The following is a 23,528-nucleotide window of genomic DNA, read 5'->3' as shown; positions in this document are numbered from 1 at the left end:
GTTCCAGCCACTTGTGGGACAACAGAGGGAACCACATCCGGCCGTTGTTTGACAAAAGAAAGGCGGACAGTCTGAGAGACTTCCTAACAGCGAGAGAACTGCTAAAGGGGAAAGGCTTCCACACGGCTTGCCACTCAGGAGAAAGGACAGGTGCGCCAAACTGCGCGGGTGCACTCTGCCCGGCAGGCGGGTTAGCTTTCAGGAGCTCCGGTCGCTCCATTACCCTGGCTGGCCTCGCAGCTCCGAGGCCCCTTACCATGCTGTGACTGGTACATGGCCTGCCTCCCCGCCGTCACCAGCCGCCCCCACCTACGGCAGCTTCTCCCTGCATGCTCCGCACTCTGGCCCTGGCAGTGGAGATGTGTACTGTGGCCGGGAAGCAGGAAAGACCTCTTTACTCCTGGCGGGGATGGGCACCGGCACCGCTCCCCTTGAACCCCTGCCATCCAACCAAGGCCTGTGCATCTCCAGAGAGTAAAGCATCTGGTAGCTAGAGTGCACCACCTACAAATATAGACCTTCAAGGGAACCTGGTAACTGACCTCAAATCAATCTTTGTGAGAAAGGGTTCTCAAAATAAACATCAGGAGCTTGCTCATGGAGCTACAGAAAACAAAACAGTCAATTTCTCTCGAACGCAATTCTCTCTCTACTATCTCTCTCCAGGAAGCCCTGCTGAGGCCCTGTTCCGAGAGGGGTGCTGCAACTGCCCAGCAGGAATGGCACAGCTGTAGGGTCCACCACGGCCAGTGCCAGGACAGTCCCACACGGGCTCTGACTGAACTGCAATCGGGGGACAGTCCACGTCTAACTCCGCAGGAAAGACAACAGTGCCGCACGCTAGCTTTCCCATCAATGGCTAGAGGCTACGTGGCTCCATTGATACCAGGTGACATCAACACACCAGGCTTCATATCCTTGGCAATCTTTTTTACCTATGACACGTGAAAGCAGCACATGGAAAGATACAACCTACCAGTCTCCACATCATCTCACCTCTCAGTTTTACACTAGATGTTCCTGCATCACAGCTTCTCCTCTTCATTACAGTTTTCTCGGCTGGTTGGTGTTCTTAAAAAAAATTTAGTCAGATTGGGAATGAAGTGGTTGGCGGTTTAGTAAGATTCTGTTTGACCACCATCAGTAGAACCAAAGGCATCCTTCTGTATGGGAGAATATATTCACTGATGACATATTTGATAAGGCATTGCCATCCAAAACATGTATCAAGAGCTCATGAACCTCAACACACAAAAAGCAAATAAATCCAATTACAAAATGGACAGAGGATCTGGACAGACACTTCTCCACAGAAGTAATTTCAGGTGGCCGACAGGCACATGAAAAGACGCTCCACATTGCTAACCATCAGAGAAATGCCCATTAAAACCACAATGGGGTATCACCTCACACCAGTTATGATGGCCACCACCCAAAAGACAGACAACAACAGATGTTGGCAAGGGTGTGTAGAAAGGGGAACCCTCCTACACTGCTGTTGGGAATGTCAGTCAGCTCAACCATTGTGGAAAGCAGTGTGGATGATCCCGAAAAATACAAAGAACAGAAATACCATCTGACTCAGGAATTCCTCTCCTGGAATTTACCCTAAGAGTGCAGGAGCCCATTATGAAAGAGACAGATGCACCCCTATGTTAATACAGCACTATTTACACTACCCAAGAAATGGAAGAAACCTAAGTATCCTTCAGGAGATGAATGGATAAATGCCCCGGCCAGTGGGGAGTTCAACAAGGGCTCGAGGGGAAGTTAAACTGGATGAGAGACAAACCAGACACAAAGAAGGAGACCAAGTCGAAAGTCTTATCAAGGTCTCAAAGTTTATTGTTACAAGGTAGATTATATGGGAGATATGAGGGGGAAACAGCCACAGATGAATTGGCAAGGATTATCTAGGTTACTAGGATACCTAAATGAAGAATGTTCTCTGGAAAAGATCATGGGTGGGGGATTACTGAGAAAAGACAGAATGTTTTACTAAGGAGGAGATGTTATCACAGCAGCTGCTTAATCTCTATCCCAGCGTCTAATCTCAAGCTGCTCAATTGATCTTTCCTAAATGGGGCAGAAATCAGAGGCCTAGGCGAAAAGGGCGAGACCATTGTTTCTATGTCCTACGGCTCCCGATATCTCCTCCCTTCTTTTATAGAAAAGAGGGGTAGGCCTGCTATTTAGCGGTGGGCATTAACCAATTGATAGGAAGATAGATAGACAGATAGATACATAGATACATACATACATACATACATAGATACATAGATGGACAGACAGACCTTTAGATAGATAGATACAGATACATGTCGATTGACACAAAGCTACTGTTCATAACCAGGAGTTGAATGGTGAATAACATAGCTAAACTACAAAAAAAAAGGAAGAATGAAATCCAGTTTAAAAAGTGCAGTAAGCAGCCTTAAGAAGAAAACAAATACTACAATTTGCAATGACGTGGATGGAGCAAGACGGTAGTATGTTCAGAAAAATAGGGCAGGCGGATAAAGGCAAGTACCAAGTGATTTCACTCATGTGTGGAGTATAACAACAAAGAAAAACTGAAGGAAAAAAACAGCAACAGACTCACAGAACCCGAGAGTTGACTAAAAGTAACCAAAGGAAAAAGGACTGGGCAGGGTGAGTCTGAAGGGAGGGATATGTGTGGGGAGAAAGAATGGGGGCATTAAGTTTAGCATGTATAATGCGCGGGGTCGGGTGTGCATGGGGAGTACTGTACAACACAGAGAAGACTAGTAGAGATCATATAGCATCTTACTACTCACTGATGGACAGTGACTGTAACGGGGACTTTTGGGGGGGACATGGTGAAGGAGTCTACAGCATCCAACTACGCTGATCGACAGTGACTGAAGAGGTTTTTCGGGGGGACTTGGTGAAGGGGGGAGCATAGTAAACATAATGTTCTTCACGTGATTGTAGATTAATGATAAAAAATATTCTTTAAGTGCAATAAGTGCACAGCTCTGAATCATCAAAATAAAAGGTCAGGCACTGAGTGCTGCAAACAAAAGACACAGGGATAAAAGAAGGGATGAAAACTCAAGACACCTACGTGCTTACTTACAGGAGACTCACTTGAGATCCAAGGACACAGACAAACTACAAGCCGAAGGTGTGTGGACAAGTACCCTACATGAGTGAAACGGAAAATCAAACAATCAAGCAAATGGATTCTGTTTGAGTCCCCAGAGACAGTCAGCAGAAAATAGCCCTATCTGGCCACCGTGAATTCTTTGTGTTTTGTTTCAACAGTTCCCAGCCATAGATTTAGTGGTGCAGCAACATACTTCTCATTTTCTCTCACCTCAACAACTGAGTTGCTGTAATAATAAGCATCTGGGCCTTTGAAATCAGTGGATTTTATGATCTTCACGAATGTGAAAATCTAATAACCACCTAAAGAGGGAAGTTTCGACACTCAAATAAACACGTCACTCCACAATACACTGTTAGCTCCCAACTGCTCCTGTCTAGAAATTGGTGTTCCTTTTTATTTGACCCTCCGTCCTATCGGCGGTGATCACGCTGATGTCCTTCAAACATGGTGGTGAGCGAAGCAACAAGTTGACTTTTCTGTCGACAACAGGCCCAGAGGAATGATACTTGAGATCTTCAGGGAGCCCTTAGTCAATGAATGTGGCTAAATACAGACAGCAAGTTAGAAGGAGATGAAAGAGGACAGAGGATAGAGACACGGGTTCAAATCCCAGCACAACCATTCCCTGCTTTTGTAGGTTCACGCGGCCGACTCGAACTGCAAGTGTCTCGGTGAACCCAGTGCTCCCTCTGCAGCCTAGATACTTTGCAGGATTTTTGGGAGCATAGTGTAGGAAAGTGATATAGGGTATATGGTTAACTGTTCTGCACACATGGACAGATGGACAGACAAAAGGATGATTGATTGAGTGATTGATAAACAGATAGACAGACAGATAGATAGATATAGGTACATATCGATTAACACAAAGCTATTGCTCATAACCATGAGAGCAATGGTTGAAGCACAAAGCGAAACTACAAACGAAAAAGAAGAATAAATTCCAGTTTAAAAAGTGCAATAAGCAGCCATAAGAAGAAAACTAATCCTATCATTGGCAATAACGTGGATGGAGCTAGAGGGTATTATGCTCAGTCAAATAGGAAAGTCGGAGAAATACATGTACCAAATGATTTCACTCATGTGTGGAGTACGATAACAAAGAAAAACTAAAGGAAGAAACAGCAGAATACACTCAGTACCCGAGAGTGGACTAAAAGATACCAAAGAGAAAGAGACTTGGTAGGGTTTGTGGGAAGGGAGTGATAAGCGCGGGGAAAAAGAATGGGGCCATTAGGATTAGCATGAATTATGTGTAGGATGTAGGGTCATGGGGAGGGCCATACAACGCAGAAAAGACAAGTAGTGATTCCAGAGCATCTTACAACACGCTGACGCACAGCGACTGAAACTTCAATTTGGCGAGAACTTGGTGAAGGGGGTAGAATAGTAAACATAATGTTCTGCATGTAATTGTATATTAATGAGAACAAAATTATCTCAAAGTGCAGGAAGAGCATAGCTCTCAAATATCAGAATAAAAGTACAGGCTTTGACTGCTAAAATCAAAAGACACAGGGTTTGAAGTACTGATGAAAACTCAAGATCACCTATGTGCTCCCTTACTGGAGACTCACTGGAGATCAAAGGACACAGACAAACTACAAGCTGAAGAGGCGCGGAGAGTTACCCTATACAAGTGAATATGAGAAACAGAAACAATTAGATTCTGTTTGAGTCCCCAGAGACTGTCACTAGAAAATAGTCTTATATAGCCACCGTGAAATCTTTTTGTTTGGTTTCAGCAGTGCCCAGGAATAGATTTAGTGGTACTGCAATGTCCTTCTCATTTTTTCTCACATCAAGAGATGAATTGCTGTAATAATATCTGTCTTGGCTTTTGAAATCACTGGGTTTTATGATGTTCATGACTGTAAAGAAGTAAAAACCACATAAAGAGGGAAGTTTGGACACTCAACCAAACACGTCTGTCCACAACAAACAATTTGTTACCAAATGCTCCTGTCTTGAAATAGGTGTTCCTTTTTATTTGTCCCTCCTCCTATCAGTGGTGAACATGCCAATGTCCCTCAAACATGGTGGTGAGTAAAGCACCAAGTATACTTTTCTGTCTACAACAGGCAGAGAGGAAGTATACTTGGGGTCTTCAGAGAGCACTTAGGCAATGAATGTGGCTAAATACAGTTAGCAAACGAGTAGGAGGTTTAAGAGGACAGAGGACAGAGATACGGGTTCAAGTCCCTGCACCACCATTTACTGGTTTTGTAAGAACACGCGGCTGACTCGATCTGCAACTGTTTCAGTGAGCCCAGTGCTCTCCCTGCGGCCTAGTGACCTTGCAATGTTTTTGGAAGCATAATGTAGGGAAGTGACATAGGTGATGTTTTAAATGTTCTGTACGTAAGGATAGATGGGCAGACAGAAAGATGATTGATTCATAGATAGACATATAGATAGATGACAGATGAGAGATAGATAGATGATAAACATGATAGATGATAGAAAGCTAGATATATGGATAGATATATAGAGAGAAGGACAGAGAGATAGAAGGATATATAGAAAGATAGATAGATATACAGACAGACAGAGCAATAAATAGATACAGATACACATCGATTGACACAAAGCTGTTCATCATAACCAGGAGATGAATGGTTAAAGCACATAGCTAATCTACAAAGAAAAAGGAAAAATGAAATCCAGTTTATAAAGTGCAATAAGCAGCCATAAGAAGAAAACAAATCCTACCATTTTCAATGACGTGGATGGATCTAGACGGTATTATGTTCAGAGAAATAGGTCAGGCGGAGAAAGACAAGTATCAAATGATTTCACTCATGTGTGGAGTATAACAACAAAGAAAAACTGAAGGAAAAAAACAGCAGCAGACTCACAGAACCCGAGAGTTGACTGAAAGTTGCCAAAGGGAAAAGGACTGAGCAGGGAGGTTCTGAAGGGAGGGATAAGTTTAGGGAGAAAGAATGGGGACATTAGGATTAGCATGTATATTGCGTGGGGTCGGGACGGCATGGGGAGTGCTGTACAACACAGAGAAGTCTATTAGAGATTATATAGCATCTTACTACTCGCTGATGGACAGCGACTGAAGAGGATTTTCGGGGAACTTGGTGAAGGGGGAGCATAGTAAACATAATGTTCTTCACGTAATGGTAGACTAATGATAACAAAAAAAATTTTTTACGTGCAATAAGGGCACAGCTCTGAATCATCTGAACAAAAGGTCAGGCACTGAGTGCTGCAAACAAAAGACACAGGTTTAAACGAACGGATGAAAACTCAAGAAACCTATGTGCTTCCTTACAGGAGGCTCACTTGAGATCCAAGGACACAGACAAACTGCAAGCTGAAGGTGTGGGGACAAGTACCCTACACGAGTGAAACTGAAAAACAAACAATGAAACAAATGGATTCTGTTTGAGCCCCCAGAGACATTCAGTAGAAAATAGCCCTATCTGGCCACCCTGAATTCTTTTTGTTTGTTTTCAGCAGTTCCCAGCCACAGATTTAGTGGTGCAGCAACTTCCTTCTCGTTTTCTCTCACCTCAACAACTGAATTGCTGTAATAATAAGCATCTGGGCCTTTGAAATCGGTGGGTTTTATGATCTTCACGAATGTGAAGTAATAACCACCTAAAGAGGGAAGTTTGGACACTCAAATAAACACGTCACTCCACAATACACTCTTAGCTCCCAACTGCTCCTGTCTAGAAATTGGTGTTCCTTTTTATTTGACCATCCGTTCTATCAGCAGTGATCACGCCGATGTCCTTCAAACATGGTGGTGTGGAAAGAAACAAGGTTACTTTTCTGTCGACAACAGGCCCAGAGGAAGGATACTTGTGGTCTTCAGGGAGCACTTAGTCAATGAATGTGGCTAAATACATACAGCAAATGAGAAGGAGATGAAAGAGGACAGTGGGTAGAGACACGGTTGCAAGTCCCTGCACAACCATTTCCTGCTTCTCTAGGTACACATGGCCGACTCGATCTGCAAGTGTCTCAGTGAACCCTGTGCTCTCCCTAAATATTAGTTACATTGCAGGATTTTTGGAAGCATAATGGAGGAAAGTGACATAGGCTATGTCGTTAACTGTTCTGTACACAAGGACAGATGGGCAGACAAAAAGCTGATAGATTGATTGATTTTTTGATAGATAGATAGATCAACAGACAGATAGATAGATAAAGGTACATATTGATTAACACAAAGATATTGCTCATAACCTTGAGAGCAATGTTTGAAGCACATAGCGAAAATACAAAGAAAAAAGAATAATAAAATCCATTTTAAAAAGTGCAGTAAGCAGCCATAAGAAGAAAACAAATCCTATCATTGGCAATAACGTGGATGGAGCTAGAGGGTATTATGCCCAGTCAAATAGGCCATTCGGATATATACATGTACCAAATGATTTCACTCATTTGTGGAGTGTGATAACAAAGAAAAACTGATGGTAAAAACAGCAGCAGACACACAGTACCCGAGAGTGGAGTAACAGTTACCAAAGAGAAAGGGACTGGGTAGGATTTGTGGGAAGGGAGTAATAAGGACGGGGAAAAGGAATGGGGGCATTAGGATTAGCATGAATAATGTGTAGGGTGTACGGGCAAGGGGAGGTCTATACAACACAGAGAAGACAAGTAGTGATTCTACAGCATCTTACTAAACACTGACGGAAAGCGACTGTAACTGGGATTTGGTGAGGACTTGGTGAAGCGGGTTGACTAGTAAACATAATGTTCTGCATGTGATTGTATATTAATGAGAAAAATAAAAATTGTCAAAGTGCAGTAAGAGCATAGCTGTCAAATATCAGAATAAAGGTACAGGCTTTCACTGCTCCAATCAAATGGCACAGGGTTAGAAGAACTGTTGAAAACTCAAGATCACCTAAGTGCTCCGTTACTTTAGACTCACTTGAGATCCAAGGACACAGACAAACTACAAGCTGAAGGGGCAGGGACAGGTAACCTATACAAGTGAATCTGAGAAACAAAGAAACAAATGGATTCTGTTTGAGACCCCAGAGACAGTCACTAGAAAATAGTCCTACCTAGCCACCATGAATTCTTTTTGTTTGGTTTCAGCAGTGCCCAGGTATAGATTTAGTGGTACTGCAATGTCCTTCTCATTTTTCTCACATCAACAAATGAATTGCTGTAATAATATGTGTCTGGGCTTTTGAAATCACTGAGTTTTATGAGGTTCACGATTGTAAAGAAGTAGTAACCACATAAAGAGGGAAGTTTGGATACTCAACCATACACGTCTCTCCACAACACACACTTTGCTCCCAAATGCTCCTGTATAGAAATAGGTGTTCCTTTTTTTGTCCCTCCTCCTATCAGCGGTGAACACGCCAATGTCCCTCAAACACGGTGGTGAGTAAAGCACCAAGTATACTTTTCTGTCTACAACAGGCCCAGAGGAAGTATACTTGTGGTCTTCAGTGAGCACTTAGTCAATGAATGTGGCTAAATACAGTTAGCAAGCGAGAAGGAGGTTTAAGAGGACAGAGGACAGAGATACGTGTTCAAGTCTCTGCACCACCATTTACTGGTTTAGTAAGCACACTCGGCTGACTAGATCTACAATTGTCTCAGTGAGCCCAGTGCTCTCCCTACGGCCTAGTGACCTTGGAATGTTTTTGGAAGCATAATGTATGGAAGTGACATAGGTGATGCTGTTAACTGTTCTCTACATAAGTATAGTTGGGCAGACAGAAAGATGATTGATTCATAGATAGACAGATAGATAGATGACAGATGAGAGATAGACGATACACATAATAGATAGAAGACAGGAAGCTAGAAAGATGGATAGATAAATAGAGAGAAGAATAGAGTCATAGATAGAAAAATATAAAGAAACATTAATAGATATAGAGAGAGACAGAGTGATCGGTAGATACAGATACATATCGAATGACACAAAGCTGTTGCTCATAACCAGGAGATGAATGGTGAAATCACATAGCAAAACTACAAACAAATAGGAAGTATGAAATCCAGTTTACAAACTGCAGTAAGCAGCCATAAGAAGAAAACAAATCCTACCGTTTGCAATGACGTGGATGGAGCTAGACGGTAGTATGTTCAGAGAAATAGGTCAGGCGGATAAAGACAAGTATCAAATGATTTCACTCATGTGCGGAGTATAACAACAAAGAAAAACTGAAGGAGAAAAACAGCAGCAGACTCACAGAACCGAGAGTTGACTAAAAGTTGCCAAAGGGAAAATACCGGGCAGGGTGGTTCTCAAGGGAGGGATAAGTGTGGGGAGAAAGAATGGGGGCATTAAGATTAGCATGTATAATGCGTGTGGTTGGGTGTGCATGGGGAGTACTGTACAACACAGAGAAGACTAGTAGAGATCATATAGCATCTTACTACTCACTGATGGACAGCGACTGTAACGGGGTGTGTGGGGGGGACATGGTGAAGGGTTCTACAGCATCCAAATGCGCTGATCGACAGTGACTGAAGAGGTTTTTCGGGGGGACTTGGTGAAGGGGGAAGCACAGTAAACAAAATGTTCTTCACGTTATTGTAGATTAATGATAAAAAAACACTTTAAGTGCAATAAGTGCACTGCTCTGAATCATCAGATTCAAAGGTCAGGCAGTGAGTGCTGCAAACAAAAGACACAGGGTTAAAAGAACGGATGAAAACTCAAGAAACCTACGTGCTTCCTTACAGGAGACTCACTTGAGATCCAAGGACACAGACAAACTGCAAGCTGAAGGTGTGGGGACAAGTACTCTACACGAGTGAAACTGAAAAAACAAACAATGAAACAAATGGATTCAGTCTGAGCCCCCAGAGAAATTCAGTAGAAAATAGCCCTATCTGGCCACCGTGAATTCTTTTTGTTTGTTTTCAGCAGTTCCCAGGCATAGATTTAGTGGTACAGAAACGTCCTTCTTGTTTTCTCTCACCTCAACAACTGAGTTGCTGAAATAATAAGCATCTGGGCCTTTGAATCGGTGGCTTTATGATCTTCACGAAAGTGACGTAATAACCACCTAAAGAGGGAAGTTTGGACACTCAAATAAACATGTCAGTCCACAATACATTTTTAGCTCCCAACTGCTCCTGTCTAGAAATTGGTGTTCCTTCTTATTTGACCTTCCATCCTATCCGCAGTGATCATGCCGATGTCCTTCAAACATGGTGGTGATCAAAGCAACAAGTTTACTTTCCTGTTGAAAACAGGCCCGGAGGAAGGATACTAGTGGTTTTCAGGGGGAGCTTAGACAATGAATGTGGCTAAATACAGAGAGCAATTTAGAAGGAGATGAAAGAGGACAGGGGATAGAGACACGGGTATATCTCCCTGCACAAAAATTTACTGGTTTTATAGTAAATGCGGCCGACACGACCTGAAAGTGTCTCGGTGAACCCAGTGCTCTCCCCACAGCCTAGTTACCTTGCAGGATTTTTGGAAGCATAATGTAGGAAAGTGACAAAGGCTATGTCGTTAACTGTTCTGTACACAAGGACAGATGGGCAGAAAAATGATGATTAATTGATTGGCTGATTGATATATAGATAGTTAGATAGACAGACAGATAGATATAGGTACATATCGTTTAACACAAAGCGATTGCTGATCACCATGAGAGAAATGGTTGAAGCACATAGCGAAACTAAAGAGATAAAAGAAGAATAAAATCCAGTTTAAAAAGTGCGGTAAGCAGCTATAAGAAGAAAACAAATCCTATCATTGGCAATAACGTGGATGGAGCTAGAGGGTATTATGCTCAGTCAAATAGGCCAGTCGGAGAAAACATGTACCAAATGATTTCACTCATGTGTGGAGTACGACAACAAAGAAAATCTGAAGGAAAAAACAGCAGCAGACACACAGAACCCGAGAGTGGACTAACAGTTATCAAAGAGCAAGGGACTGGGTAGGGTTTGTGGGAAGGGAGTGATAATGGCGGAAAAAAGAATGGGGGCATTAGGATTAGGAAGAATAATGTGTAGGGTGTAGGGTCATGGGGAGGGCTTTACAACACGGAGAAGACAAGTAGTGATTTTACAGCATCTTAAAGCATGCTGAAGGATATCGACTGTAATTGGGATTTAGCGAGGACTTGGTGAAGAGGGTAGACTAGTAAACATAATGTTCTGCATGTGATTGTATATTAATGAGAACAAAAAAAACTTCAAAGTGCAGTAACAGCATAGCTCTCAAATTACAGAATAAAAGTACAGACTTTGACTGCTCCAATCATAAGACACAGGGTTAGAAGTACTGATGAAAACTCAAGTTCACCTATGTGCTCCCTTACTGGAGACTCATTTGAGATCCAAGGACACAGACAAACTACAAGGTGAAGGCGCGCGGACATTTACCGTATACAAGTGAATATGAGAAACAAAGAAACAAATGGATTCTGTTTGAGTCCCCAGAGACAGTAACTAGAAAATAGTCCTACCTAGACACCGTGAATTCTTTTTGTTTGGTTTCAGCTGTGCCCAGGTATAGATTTAGTGGTACTGCAATGTCCTTCTCATTTATTCTCACATCAACAAATGAATTGCTGTAATAATATGCATCTGGACTTTTGAAATCACTGGGTTTTATGATGTTCACGATTGTAAAGAAGTAATAACCACATAAAGAGGGAAGTTTGAACACTGAATCAAACACGTCTCTCCACAACAAACAATTGGCTCCCAAATGCTCCTGTCTAGGAATAGGTGTTCCTTTTTATTTGTCCCTCCTCCTATCAGTGGTGAACACGCCTATGTCCCTAAAACATGGTGGTGAGTAAACCACCAAGTATACTTTTATGTCTACAACAAGCAGAGAGGAAGTATACTTGGGGTCTTCAGAGAGCACTTAGGCAATGAATGTAGCTAAATACTGTTAGCAAGCGAGAAGGAGGTATAAGAGTACAGAGGACAGAGATACGGTTTCAAGTCCCTGCACCACCATTTACTGGTTTTGTCAGCCCACGCGGCTGACTCGATCTGCAAGTGTCTCAGTGAGCCCAGTGCTCTCCCTGCGGCCTAGTGACCTTGCAATGTTTTTTTGAAGCATAATGTAGGGAAGTGACATAGGAGATGTTGTTAACTGTTCTGTACATAAGGAAAGATGGGCAGACAGAAAGATGATTTATTCATAGACAGATAGATAGATGACAGATGAGAGATAGATAGATGATACACATGATAGATGATAGGAAGCTAGAGAGATGGATAGATATATAGAGAGAAGGACAGAGAGATAGAAGGATATATAGAAGGATAGATAGATATACAGACAGACAGAGCAATAAATAGATACAGATACATATCGATTGACACAAAGCTGTTGCTCATAACCAGGAGATGAATGGTGAGAGCACATAGCTAAACTACAAACAAAAAGGAAGATGAAACTCTGTTTACAAAGTGCAGTAAGCAGACATAAGAAGAAAACAAATCCTACCATTTGCAATGACGTGGATGGAGCTAGACGGTAGTATGTTCAGAGAAATAGGTCAGGCGGCGAAAGACAAGTATCAAATGATTTCACTCATGTGTGGAGTATAACAACAAAGAAAAACTGAAGGAAAAAAACAGCAGCAGATGCACAGAACCGGAGAGTTGACTAAAATTTGCCAAAGGGAAAAGAACTGGGCAGGGTGGTTCTGAAGGGAAGGGATAAGTGCAGGGGAAAGAATGGGGTCATTAGGATTAGCATGTATATTGCGTGGGGTCGGGAAGACATTTGGAGTGCTGTACAACACAGAGAAGACTATTAGAGATTATTTAGCATCTTACTACTCTCTGATGGACAGCGACTGAAGAGGAATTTCGGGGGCACTTGGTGAAGGGGAGCATAGTAAACATAAGGTTCTTCATGTAATTGTAGACTAATGATAACAAAAAATTTTTTTTAAGTGCAATAAGGGAACAGCACTGAATCATCAGAATAAAAGGTCAGGTTCTCAGAGCTGAAAACACGAGACACAGGGTTAAAAGAAAGGATGAAAACTAAAAAATCCTACGTGCTTCCTTACAGGAGACTCACTTGAGGTCAAAGGACACAGACAGACTACAAGCTGAAGGTGTGGGGACAAGTACCCTACACGAGTGAAACTGAAATCAAACAATCCAATAAATGGATTGTGTTTGAGCCCCCAAGAGACAGTCAGTAGAAAATGGCCCTATCTGGCCACAGTGAATTCTTTTTGTTTTTTTTCAGCAGTGCCAAGCAATAGATTTAGTGGTGCAGCAACGTCCTTCTCATTTTCTCTCTCTTCAGCAACTGAGTTGCTGTAATAATAAGCATCTGTACCTTTGAAATCGGTGGGTTTTATGATCTTCACGAATGTGAATTAATAACCACCTAAAGGGGGAAGTTTGGACACTCAAATAAACATGTCACTCCACAATACACTCTTAACTCCCAACTGCTCCTCACTAGAAATTGTTGTTCCTTTTTATTTGACCCTCCTTCCCATCAGCAGTGATCACGCCGATGTCCTTCAAACATGGTGGTGAGGAAAGCAACAAGTTTACTTTTCTGTCGACAACAGGCCCAGAGGAAGGATACTTGTGGTCTTCAGGGAGCACTTAGTCAATGAATGTGGCTAAATACAGACAGCAAGTGAGAAGGAGATGAAAGAGGACAGTGGGTTGAGACCCTGTTTCAAGTCCCTGCACAACCATTTCCTGCTTTTGTAGGTACACGCGGCCGACTCCATCAGCAAGTGTCTCGGTGAACCCAGTGCTCTCCCTAAATATTAGTTACATTGCAGGATTTTTGGAATCATAATGTAGGAGAGTGACATAGGCTATGTGTTTAACTGTTCTGTACACAAGGACAGATGGGCAGACAAAAAGCTGATAGATAGATTGATTGATAAATAGATAGACAGACAGATAGATAGATGTAGGTACATAACGATTAACACAAAGCTACTGCTCAAAACCAGGAGAGCAATGGTGAAAGCACATAGTGGTACTACAAACAAAAATAAGAATGAACTCCAGTTTAAAAAGTGCAGTAAGCAGCCATAAGAAGAAAAAAAATCCTATCATTTGCAAAAACGTGGATGGAGCTAGCGGGTATTATGCTCAGCCAAGTATGCAAGACGGAGAAATACATGTTCCTAATGATTTCACTCATGTGTGGAGTATGATAAGAAAGAAAAACTGAAGGAAAGGACAGAAGCAGACACACAGAACCCGAGAGTGGACTAACAGTTACCAAAGAGAAAAGGACTGGGTAGGGTTTGTGGGAAGGGAGTAATAATGTTGGGGAAAAAGAATGGGGGCATTAGGATTATCATGCATAATGTGTACAGTGGGCGGTCATGAGTAGGGCTGTACAACATAGAGAAGACTTGTAGTGATTCTACAGCATCTTATTATATGCTGATGGACAGCGAATGTAACTGGGATTTGGGGGGAACTTTGTGAAGCGGGTAGACTGGAAACATAATGTTCTGCATGTGATTTTATATTAATGAGATCAAAAAAATTTCAAAGTGCAGTAAGCGCACAGCTCTCAAATATCAGAATGAAAGTACAGGCTTTGAGTGCTCCAATCAAAAGACACAGGTTTAGAAGTACTGATGAAAACTCAGGACAACCTACGTGTTCCCTTACTGGAGACTCACTTGAGATCCAAGGAAACAGACAAACTACAAGCTGAAGGGGCAGGGACAGGTACACTATACATGTGAAACTGAGAAACAAACAAACAAACGGATTCTGTTTGAGTCCCCAGAGAGAGTCAGTAAAAAATAGCCCTATCTATCCACCGTGAATACTTTTGTTTGTTTTCAGCAGTGCTCAGGCATAGATTAGGTGGTGCAGCAACTTCCTTCTCATTTCCTCTCACCTCAACAAATGAATTGCTGTAATAATATGCGTCTGGGCTTTTAAAATCATTGCGTTTTATGATGTTCAGGAATGTAATGAGGTAATAACCACATAAAGAGGGAAGATTGGACCCTCAAATAAACACTTCACTCCACAACACACTCTTTGTTCCCAACTGCTCCTGTCCAGAAATAGGTGTTCCTTTATATTTGTCCCTCCACCTATCAGTAGTGATCAAGCCGACGTCCCTCAAACATGGCGGTGTGCAAAGTACCAAGTACACTTTTCTGTCGACAACAGGCCCAGAGGAAGGATACTTGTGGTCTTCAGGGATCACTTTCTCACTGAATGTGGCTAAATAAAGTCACCAAGCGAGCAGGAAGTGTAAGAGGACAGAGGACAGAGATACGGTTTCAAGTCCTTTCACCTCCATTTACTTGTTTTGTAAGCACACGTGGATGACTCTACCTCAAAGTGTATCGGTGAACACAGTGCACTCCTTATGGCTTAGTTACCTTGCAAGATTTCTGGAAGCATAATGTAGGGAAGAGACATAGGCTATGTTGTTAACTGTTCTGTACAGAAGGATTGTTGTGCCGAAAAAAAGATGATTGATTCATAGATAGATATTTAGACAGACGACAGATGAAAGATAGACAGATAGGTACATAGATTGACAGATGATAGACATCATAGAAGATGATAGGAAGATAGACAGATACATAGATACATATATACATAGATATATAGATGGACAGTCAGACCGTTAGATAGATAGATACAGATACATATCGATTGACACAAAGCTATTGTTCATAACCAGGAGTTGAATGGTGAATAACACAGATAAACTGCAAACAAAAAGGAAGAATGAAATCCAGTTTAAAGAGTGCAGTAAGCAGCCTTAAGGAGAAAACAAATACAACCGTTTGCAATGACGTGGATGGAGCTAGACGGTAGTATGTTCAGAGAAATAGGCCAGGCGGAGAAAGACACGTACCAAGTGATTTCACTCATGTGTGTAGTATAACAACAAAGAAAAACTTAAGGAAAAAAACAGCAGCAGACTCACAGATCCCGAGAGTTGTCTAAAAGTTCCCAAAGGGAAAATACTGGGCAGGGTGGTTCTCAAGGGAGGGATTAGTGTGGGGAGAAAGAATGGGGGCATTAAGATTAGCATGTATAATGCGTGGGGTTGGGTGTGCATGGGGAGTACTGTACAACACAGAGAAGTCTAGTAGAGATCATATAGCATCTTACTACTCACTGATGGACAGCGACTGTAACGGGGTCTGTTTGGGGTGACATGGTGAAGGGTTCTACAGTATCCAACTGCGCTGATCGACAGTGACTGAAGAGGTTTTTCGGGGGGACTTGGTGAAGGGGGGAGCACAGTAAACATAATGTTCTTCACGTGATTGTAGATTAATGATAAAAAAATACTTTAAGTGTAATAAGTGCACTGCTCTGAATCATCAGAATAAAAGGTCAGGCACTGAGTGCTGCAAACAAAACACACAGTGTTAAAAAAACGGATGAAAACTCAAGAAACCTACGTGCTTCCTTACAGGAGACTCACTTGAGATCCAAGGACACAGACAAACTGCAAGCTGAAGGTGTGGGTTCAAGTACCCTACACGAGTGAAGCTGAAAAATAAAAAATGAAACAAATGGATTCTGTTTGAGCCACCAGAGACATTCAGTAGAAAATAACCCTGTCTGGCCTCCATGAATTCTTTTTGTTTGTTTTCAGCAGTTCCCAGCCATAGATTTAGTGGTGCAGCAACGTCCTTCCTGTTTTCTCTCACTTCAACAACTGAGTTGCTGTATTAATAAGCATCAGGGCCTTTGAAATCGGTGGGTTTTATGATCTTCATGAATGTGAAGTAATAACCACCTAAAGAGGGAAGTTTGGACACTCAAATAAAAATGTCACTCCACAATACACTCTTAGTTCCCAACTGCTCCTGTCTAGAAATCGGTGTTCCTTTTCATTTGACCCTCCGTCCTATCCGCAGTGATCATGCCGATGTCCTTCAAACATGATGGTGATCAAAGCAACAAGTTTACTTTCCTGTTGACAACAGGCCCCGAGGAAGGATACTTTTGGTTTTCAGGGAGAACTTTGTCAATGAATGTGGCTAAATACAGAGAACAATTTAGAAGGAGATGAATGAGGACTGAGGATAGAGACATGGGTATATATTCGTGCACAAAAATTTACTGGTTTTATAGTACACGCGGCCAACACGACCTGAAAGTGTCTCGGTGAACCCAGTGCTCTCCCTACAGCCTAGTTACTTTGCAGGATTTTTGGAAGCATAAAGTAGGAAAGTGACATAGGCTATGTCGTTAACTGTTCTGTACACAAGGACAGATGGGCAGACAAATGATGATTAATTGATTGGTTGATTGAAAGATAGATAGACAGACAGACAGATACATATAGGTACATATCGTTTAACACAAAGCTATTGCTCATAAGCATGAGAGCAATGGTTGAAGCACATAGCGAAACTAAAAAGAAAAAAGAAGAATAAAATCCAGTATATAAAGTGCAGTAAGCAGCCATAAGAAGAAAACAAATCCTATCATTTTCAATAACATGGATGGAGCTAGAGGGTATTATGCTCAGTCAAATAGGCCAGTCGGAGAAATACATGTACCAATTGATTTCACTCATGTGTGGAGTACGACAACAAAGAAAATCTGAAGGAAAAAACAGCAGCAGACACACAGAACCCGAGAGTGGACTAACAGTTACGAAAGAGCAAGGGACTTTGTAGGGTTTGAGGGAAGGGAGTGATAATGGCGGGAAAAAAGAATGGGGTCGTTAGGATTAGCAAGAATAATGTGTAGGGTGTAGGGTCCTGGGGAGCGCTTTACAACACTGAGAAGTCAAGTAGCGATTATACAGCATCTTAATGCATGCTGACGGGTATCGACTGTAACTGGGATTTGGCGAGGACTTGGTGAAGTGGGTAGACTAGTAAACATAATGTTCTGCATGTGATTGTATATTGATGAGAACAAAAAAAATTTCAAAATGCAGTAACAGCATAGCTCTCAAATTACAGAATATAAGTAGAGGCTTTGACTGCTCCAATCAAAAGACACACAGTTAGAAGAACTGATGAAAACTCAAGAGCACCTGCGTGCTCCCTTACTGGAGACTCACTAGAGATCCAAGAACACAGACAAACTACAAGTTGAAGGGGCGCGGACAGGTACCCTATACAAGTGAATCTGAGAAACAAAGAAACAAATGGATTCTGTTTGAGTCCCCAGAGACAGTCACTAGAAAATAGTCCTCCCTTGCCACCGTGAATTCTTTTTGTTTGGTTTCAGCAGTGACCAGGTATAGATTTATTGGTACTGCAATGTCCTTCTCATTTTTTCTCACATCAACAAATGAATTGCTGTAATAATATGCGTCTTGGCTTTGAAATCACTGGGTTTTATGATGTTCATGACTGTAATAAGTTATAACCACATAAAGAGGGAAGTTTGGACACTCAACCAAACACGTCTCTCCACAACAAACACTTTGCTCCCAAATGTTCCTGTCTTGAAATAGGTGTTCCTTTTTATTTGTCCCTCCTCCTATCAGTGGTGAACACGCCTATGTCCCTCAAACATGGTGGTGAGTAAAGCACCAAGTATACTTTTCTGTCTTCAACAGGCCCAGAGGAAGTGTAGTTGCGGTCTTCAGTGAGGACTTAGTCAATGAGTGTGGCTAAATACAGTTAGCAAGCGAGAAGGAGGTTTAAGAGGACAGAGGACAGAGATACGGTTCAAGTCCCTGCACCACCATTTACTGGTTTTGTAAGCACACGCGGCTGACCTAATCTGCAACTGTCTCAGTGAGCCCGTTGCTCTCCCTTCGGCCTAGTGACCTTGCAATGTTTTTGGAAGCATAATGTAGGGAAGTGACATAGGTGATGTTGTTAACTGTTCTGAACATAGGGATAGATGGGCAGACAGAAAGATAATTGATTCATAGATAGACAGATAGATAGATGACAGATGAGAGATAGATAGATGATACATATGATAGATGATAGGAAGCTAGATAGATGGATAGATAGAGAGAAGGATAGAGAGATAGACAGATAGAAGGATATATAGAAAGATAGATAGATATACAGACACACAGAGAGATAGATAGATACAGATACATATCGATTGACACAAAGCTGCTGCTCATAAGCAGGAGATGAATGGTGAAATCACATGGCTAACTACAAAAAAAAGGAAGAATGAAATCTAGTTTACGAAGTGCAGTAAGCAGCCATAAGAAGAAAACAAATCCTACCATTTGCAATGACATGGATGGAGAGAGACGGTAGTATGTTCAGAGAAATAGGTAAGGCGGCGAAAGAAAAGTATCAAATGATTTCACTCATGTGTGCAGTATAACAACAAAGAAAAACTGAAGGAAAAAAACAGCAGCAGACTCACAGAACCGGAGATTTGACTAAAAGTTGCCAAAGGGAAAAGAACTGGGCAGGGTGTTTTTGAAGGAAGGGATAAGTGCGGGGAGAAAGAATGGGGGCATTAGGATTAGCATGTATATTGCGTGGGGTCGGAGGCACATTGGGAGTGCTGTCAACACAGAGAAGACTAGTACCGATTATATAGCATCTTACTACTCGCTGATTGACAGCGACTGTAATTGTGTCTGTGAAGGGGTACATGGTGAAGGGGTCTATAGCATCCAACTATGCTGATGAACAGCGACTGTAAGAGGTTATTGGGGGTGGACTTGGTGAAGGGGGAGCATAGTAAACATAATATTCTTCACGCGATTGTAGATTAATGATTACAAAAAAAAATTTTTTAAGTGCAATAAGCTCACAGCTCTGAATCATCAGAATTAAAGGTCAGACTCTGAGTGCTGCAAACAAAAGACACAGGATTAAAAGAACGGATGAAAATTCAAGAAAACTACGTGCTTCCTTACGGGAGACTCACTTGAGATCCAAGGACACAGACAAACTACAAGCTGAAGGGGCGGGGACAGATTAACTATACAAGTGTAAATAAGAAACAAACAAACAAATGAATGGATTCTGTTTGAGCCCCCAGAGACAGTCAACAGTAAATAGCCCTATCTGGCCATCGTGAATTTTTTTGTTTGTTTTCAGCAGGGCCCAGCCATAGATTTAGTGGTGCAGCAATGTCCTTGTCATTTTCTCTGACCTCAACAACTGAATTGCTGTAATAATATGCGTCTGGGCTTTTAAAATCATTGCTTTTTATGATGTTCACGAATGTAAAGAAGTAATAACCACCTAAGGAGGGAAGTTTGGACCCTCAAATAAACACTTCACACCACAACACACTCTTTCTTCCCAACTGCTCCTCTTCAGAAATAGGTGTTCCTTTATATTTGTCCCTCCACCTATCAGCAGTGATCACGCTGATGTCCCTCAAACATGGCGGTGTGCAAAGAACCAAGTACACTTTTCTGTCGAAAACAGGCCCAGAGGAAGGATACTTGTGGTCTTCAGGGATCACTTTCTCACTGAATGTGGCTAAATAAAGTAACCAAGCGAGCAGGAATTATAATAGGACAGAGGACAGAGATAAAGGTTCAAGTCCTTTCACCTCCATTTACTGGTTTTGTAAGCACACGCGGCTGTCTCTACCTGAAAGTGTATCGGTGAACACAGTGCTCTCCTTATGGCTTAGTTACCTTGAAAGATTTCTGGAAGCATAATGTAGGGAAGAGACATAGGCTATGTTGTTATTAGTTCTGTACAGATGGATTGTTGTGCAGACAAAAAGATGATTGATTCATAGATATTTAGACTGACGACAGATGAAAGATAGACAGATAGGTACATAGATAGACAGATGATAGACACCATAGGTAGATGATAGGAAGATAGTTAGATAGATAGTCAGATACATAGATACATACATACATAGATACATAGATGGACAGACAGAACGTTAGATAGATAGATACAGATACATATCGATTGACACAAAGATATTTTTCATAACCAGGATTTGAATGGTGAATAACAAAGCTAAACTACAATCAAAAAGGAAGAATGAAATCCAGTTTAAAGAGTGCAGTAAGCAGCCTTAATGAGAAAACAAATACTACCGTTTGCAATGACGTGGATGGAGCTAGACGGTAGTATGTTCAGAGAAATAGGCCAGGCGGAGAAAGACAAGTACCTAGTGATTTCACGCATGTGTATAGTATAACAACAAAGAAAAACTTAAGGAAAAAACAGAAGAAGACTCATAGAACAAGAGAGTTGACTAAAAGTTACCAAAGGGAAAAGGACTGGGCAGGGTGGGTCTGAAGGGAGGGATAAGTGTCGGGAGAAAGAATGGGGGCATTAGGATTAGCATGTATAATGCGTGTGGTTGGGTGTGCATGGGGAGTACTGTACAACACAGAGAAGACTAGTAGAGAACATATCGCATCTTACTACTCACTGATGGAAAGCGACTGTAATGGGGTCTGTGGGGTGCTACATGGTGAAGGGTTCTACAGCATCCAACTACGCTGATCGACAGTGACTGAAGAGGTTATTCGAGGGGACTTGGTGAAGGGGGGAGCACAGTAAACATAATGTACTTCACGTGATTGTAGATTAATGATAAAAAAATACTTAAAGTGCAATAAGTGCACTGCTCTGAATCATCAGAATAAAAGGTCAGGCACTGAGTGCTGCAAACAAAAGACATAGGGTTTAAAGAACGGATGAAAACTCAAGAAATCTACGTGCTTCCTTACAGGAGACTCACTTGAGATCCAAGGACACAGACATACTACAAGCTGAAGGTGTGGGGACAAGTACCCTACGCGATTGAAACTGAAAAACAAACAGTGAAACAAATAGATTCTGCTTGAGCCCCCAGAGACATTCAGTAGAAAATAGCCCTATCTGGCCAGCGTGAATTCTTTTTGTTTGTTTTCAGCATTTCCCAGCCATAGATTTAGTGGTGCAGCAACGTCCCTCTTGTTTTCACTCAACTCAACAAGTGAGTTACTGTAATAATAAGCATCTGGGCCTTTGAAATCGGTGGGTTTTATGATCTTCATGAATGTGAAGTAATAACCACCTAAAGAGGGAAGTTTGGACACTCAAATAAACATGTCACTCCACAATAGACTCTTAGCTCCCAACTGCTCCTGTCTAGAAATTGGTGTTTCTTTTTATTTGACCCTCAGTCCTATCCGCAGTGATCATGCCGATATCCTTCAAACATGGTGGTGATCAAAGCAACAAGCTTACTTTTCTGTTGACAACAGGCCCGGAGGAAGGATACTTGTGGTTTTCAGGGAGAACTTAGTCAATGAATGTGGCTAAATACAGAGAGCAATTTAGAAAGAGATGAAAGAGGGCAGAGAATAGAGACACGGGTATATCTCCCTGCACAACCATCTATTGGTTTTGTAGTACACGCGGCCGACACGACCTGAAAGTGTCTCGGTGAACCCAGTGCTCTCCCTACAGCCTAGTTACCTTGCAGGATTTTTGGAAGCGTAATGTAGGAAAGTGACATAGGCTATGTCGTTAACTGTTCTGTTCACAAGGACAGTTGGGCAGACAAATGATGATTAATTGATTGGTTGATTGATAGATAGGTAGACAGACAGACAGATAGATATAGGTACATATCGTTTAACACAAAGCTATTGCTCATAACCATGAGAGCAATGGTTGAAGCACATAGCGAAACTATAAAGAAAAAAGAAGAATAAAATCCAGATTAAAAGTGCGGTAAGCAGCCATAAGAAGAAAACAAATCCTATCATTGGCAATAACGTGGATAGAGCTAGAGGGTATTATGCTCAGTCAAATAGCCTAGTCGGAGAAATACATGTACCAAATGATTTCACTCATGTGTGGAGTACGACAACAAAGAAAAACTGAAGGAAAAAACATCAGCAGACACACAGAACCCGAGAGTGGACTAACAGTTTCGAAAGAGCAAGGGACTGGGTAGGGTTTGTGGGAAGGGAGTGATTATGTCGGGAAAAAGAATGGGGGCATTAGGATTAGCAAGAATAATGTGTATGGTGTAGGGTCATGGAGAGGGCTTTACAACACGGAGAAGACAAGTAGTGATTCTACAGCATATTAATGCATGCTGATGGATATCGACTGTAACTGGGTTTTGGCGAGGACTTTGTGAAGGGGGTAGACTAGTAATCATAATGTCCTGCATGTGATTGTATATTAATGAGAACAAAAAAAAATTTCAAAGTGCAGTAACAGCATAGCTCTCAAATTACAGAATATAAGTAGAGGCTTTGACTGCTCCAATCAAAAGACACACAGTTAGAAGAACTGATGAAAACTCAAGAGCACCTGCGTGCTCCCTTACTGGAGACTCACTAGAGATCCAAGGACACAGACAAACTACAAGCTGAAGGGGCGCGGACAGGTACCCTATACAAGTGAATCTGAGAAACAAAGAAACAAATGGATTCTGTTTGAGTCCCCAGAGACAGTCACTAGAAAATAGTCCTACCTAGCCACCGTGAATTCTTTTTGTTTGGTTTCCGCAGTGCCCTGGTATAGATTTAGTGGTACTGCAATGTCCTTCTCAT

The sequence above is a fragment of the Manis pentadactyla genome, chromosome X, assembly GCF_030020395.1.
Source record: "Manis pentadactyla isolate mManPen7 chromosome X, mManPen7.hap1, whole genome shotgun sequence".
Classification (NCBI taxonomy): Eukaryota; Metazoa; Chordata; class Mammalia; order Pholidota; family Manidae; genus Manis; species Manis pentadactyla.
The sequence above is the reverse complement of the archived record's forward strand: the minus strand, read 5'-3'. Positions refer to the sequence as shown.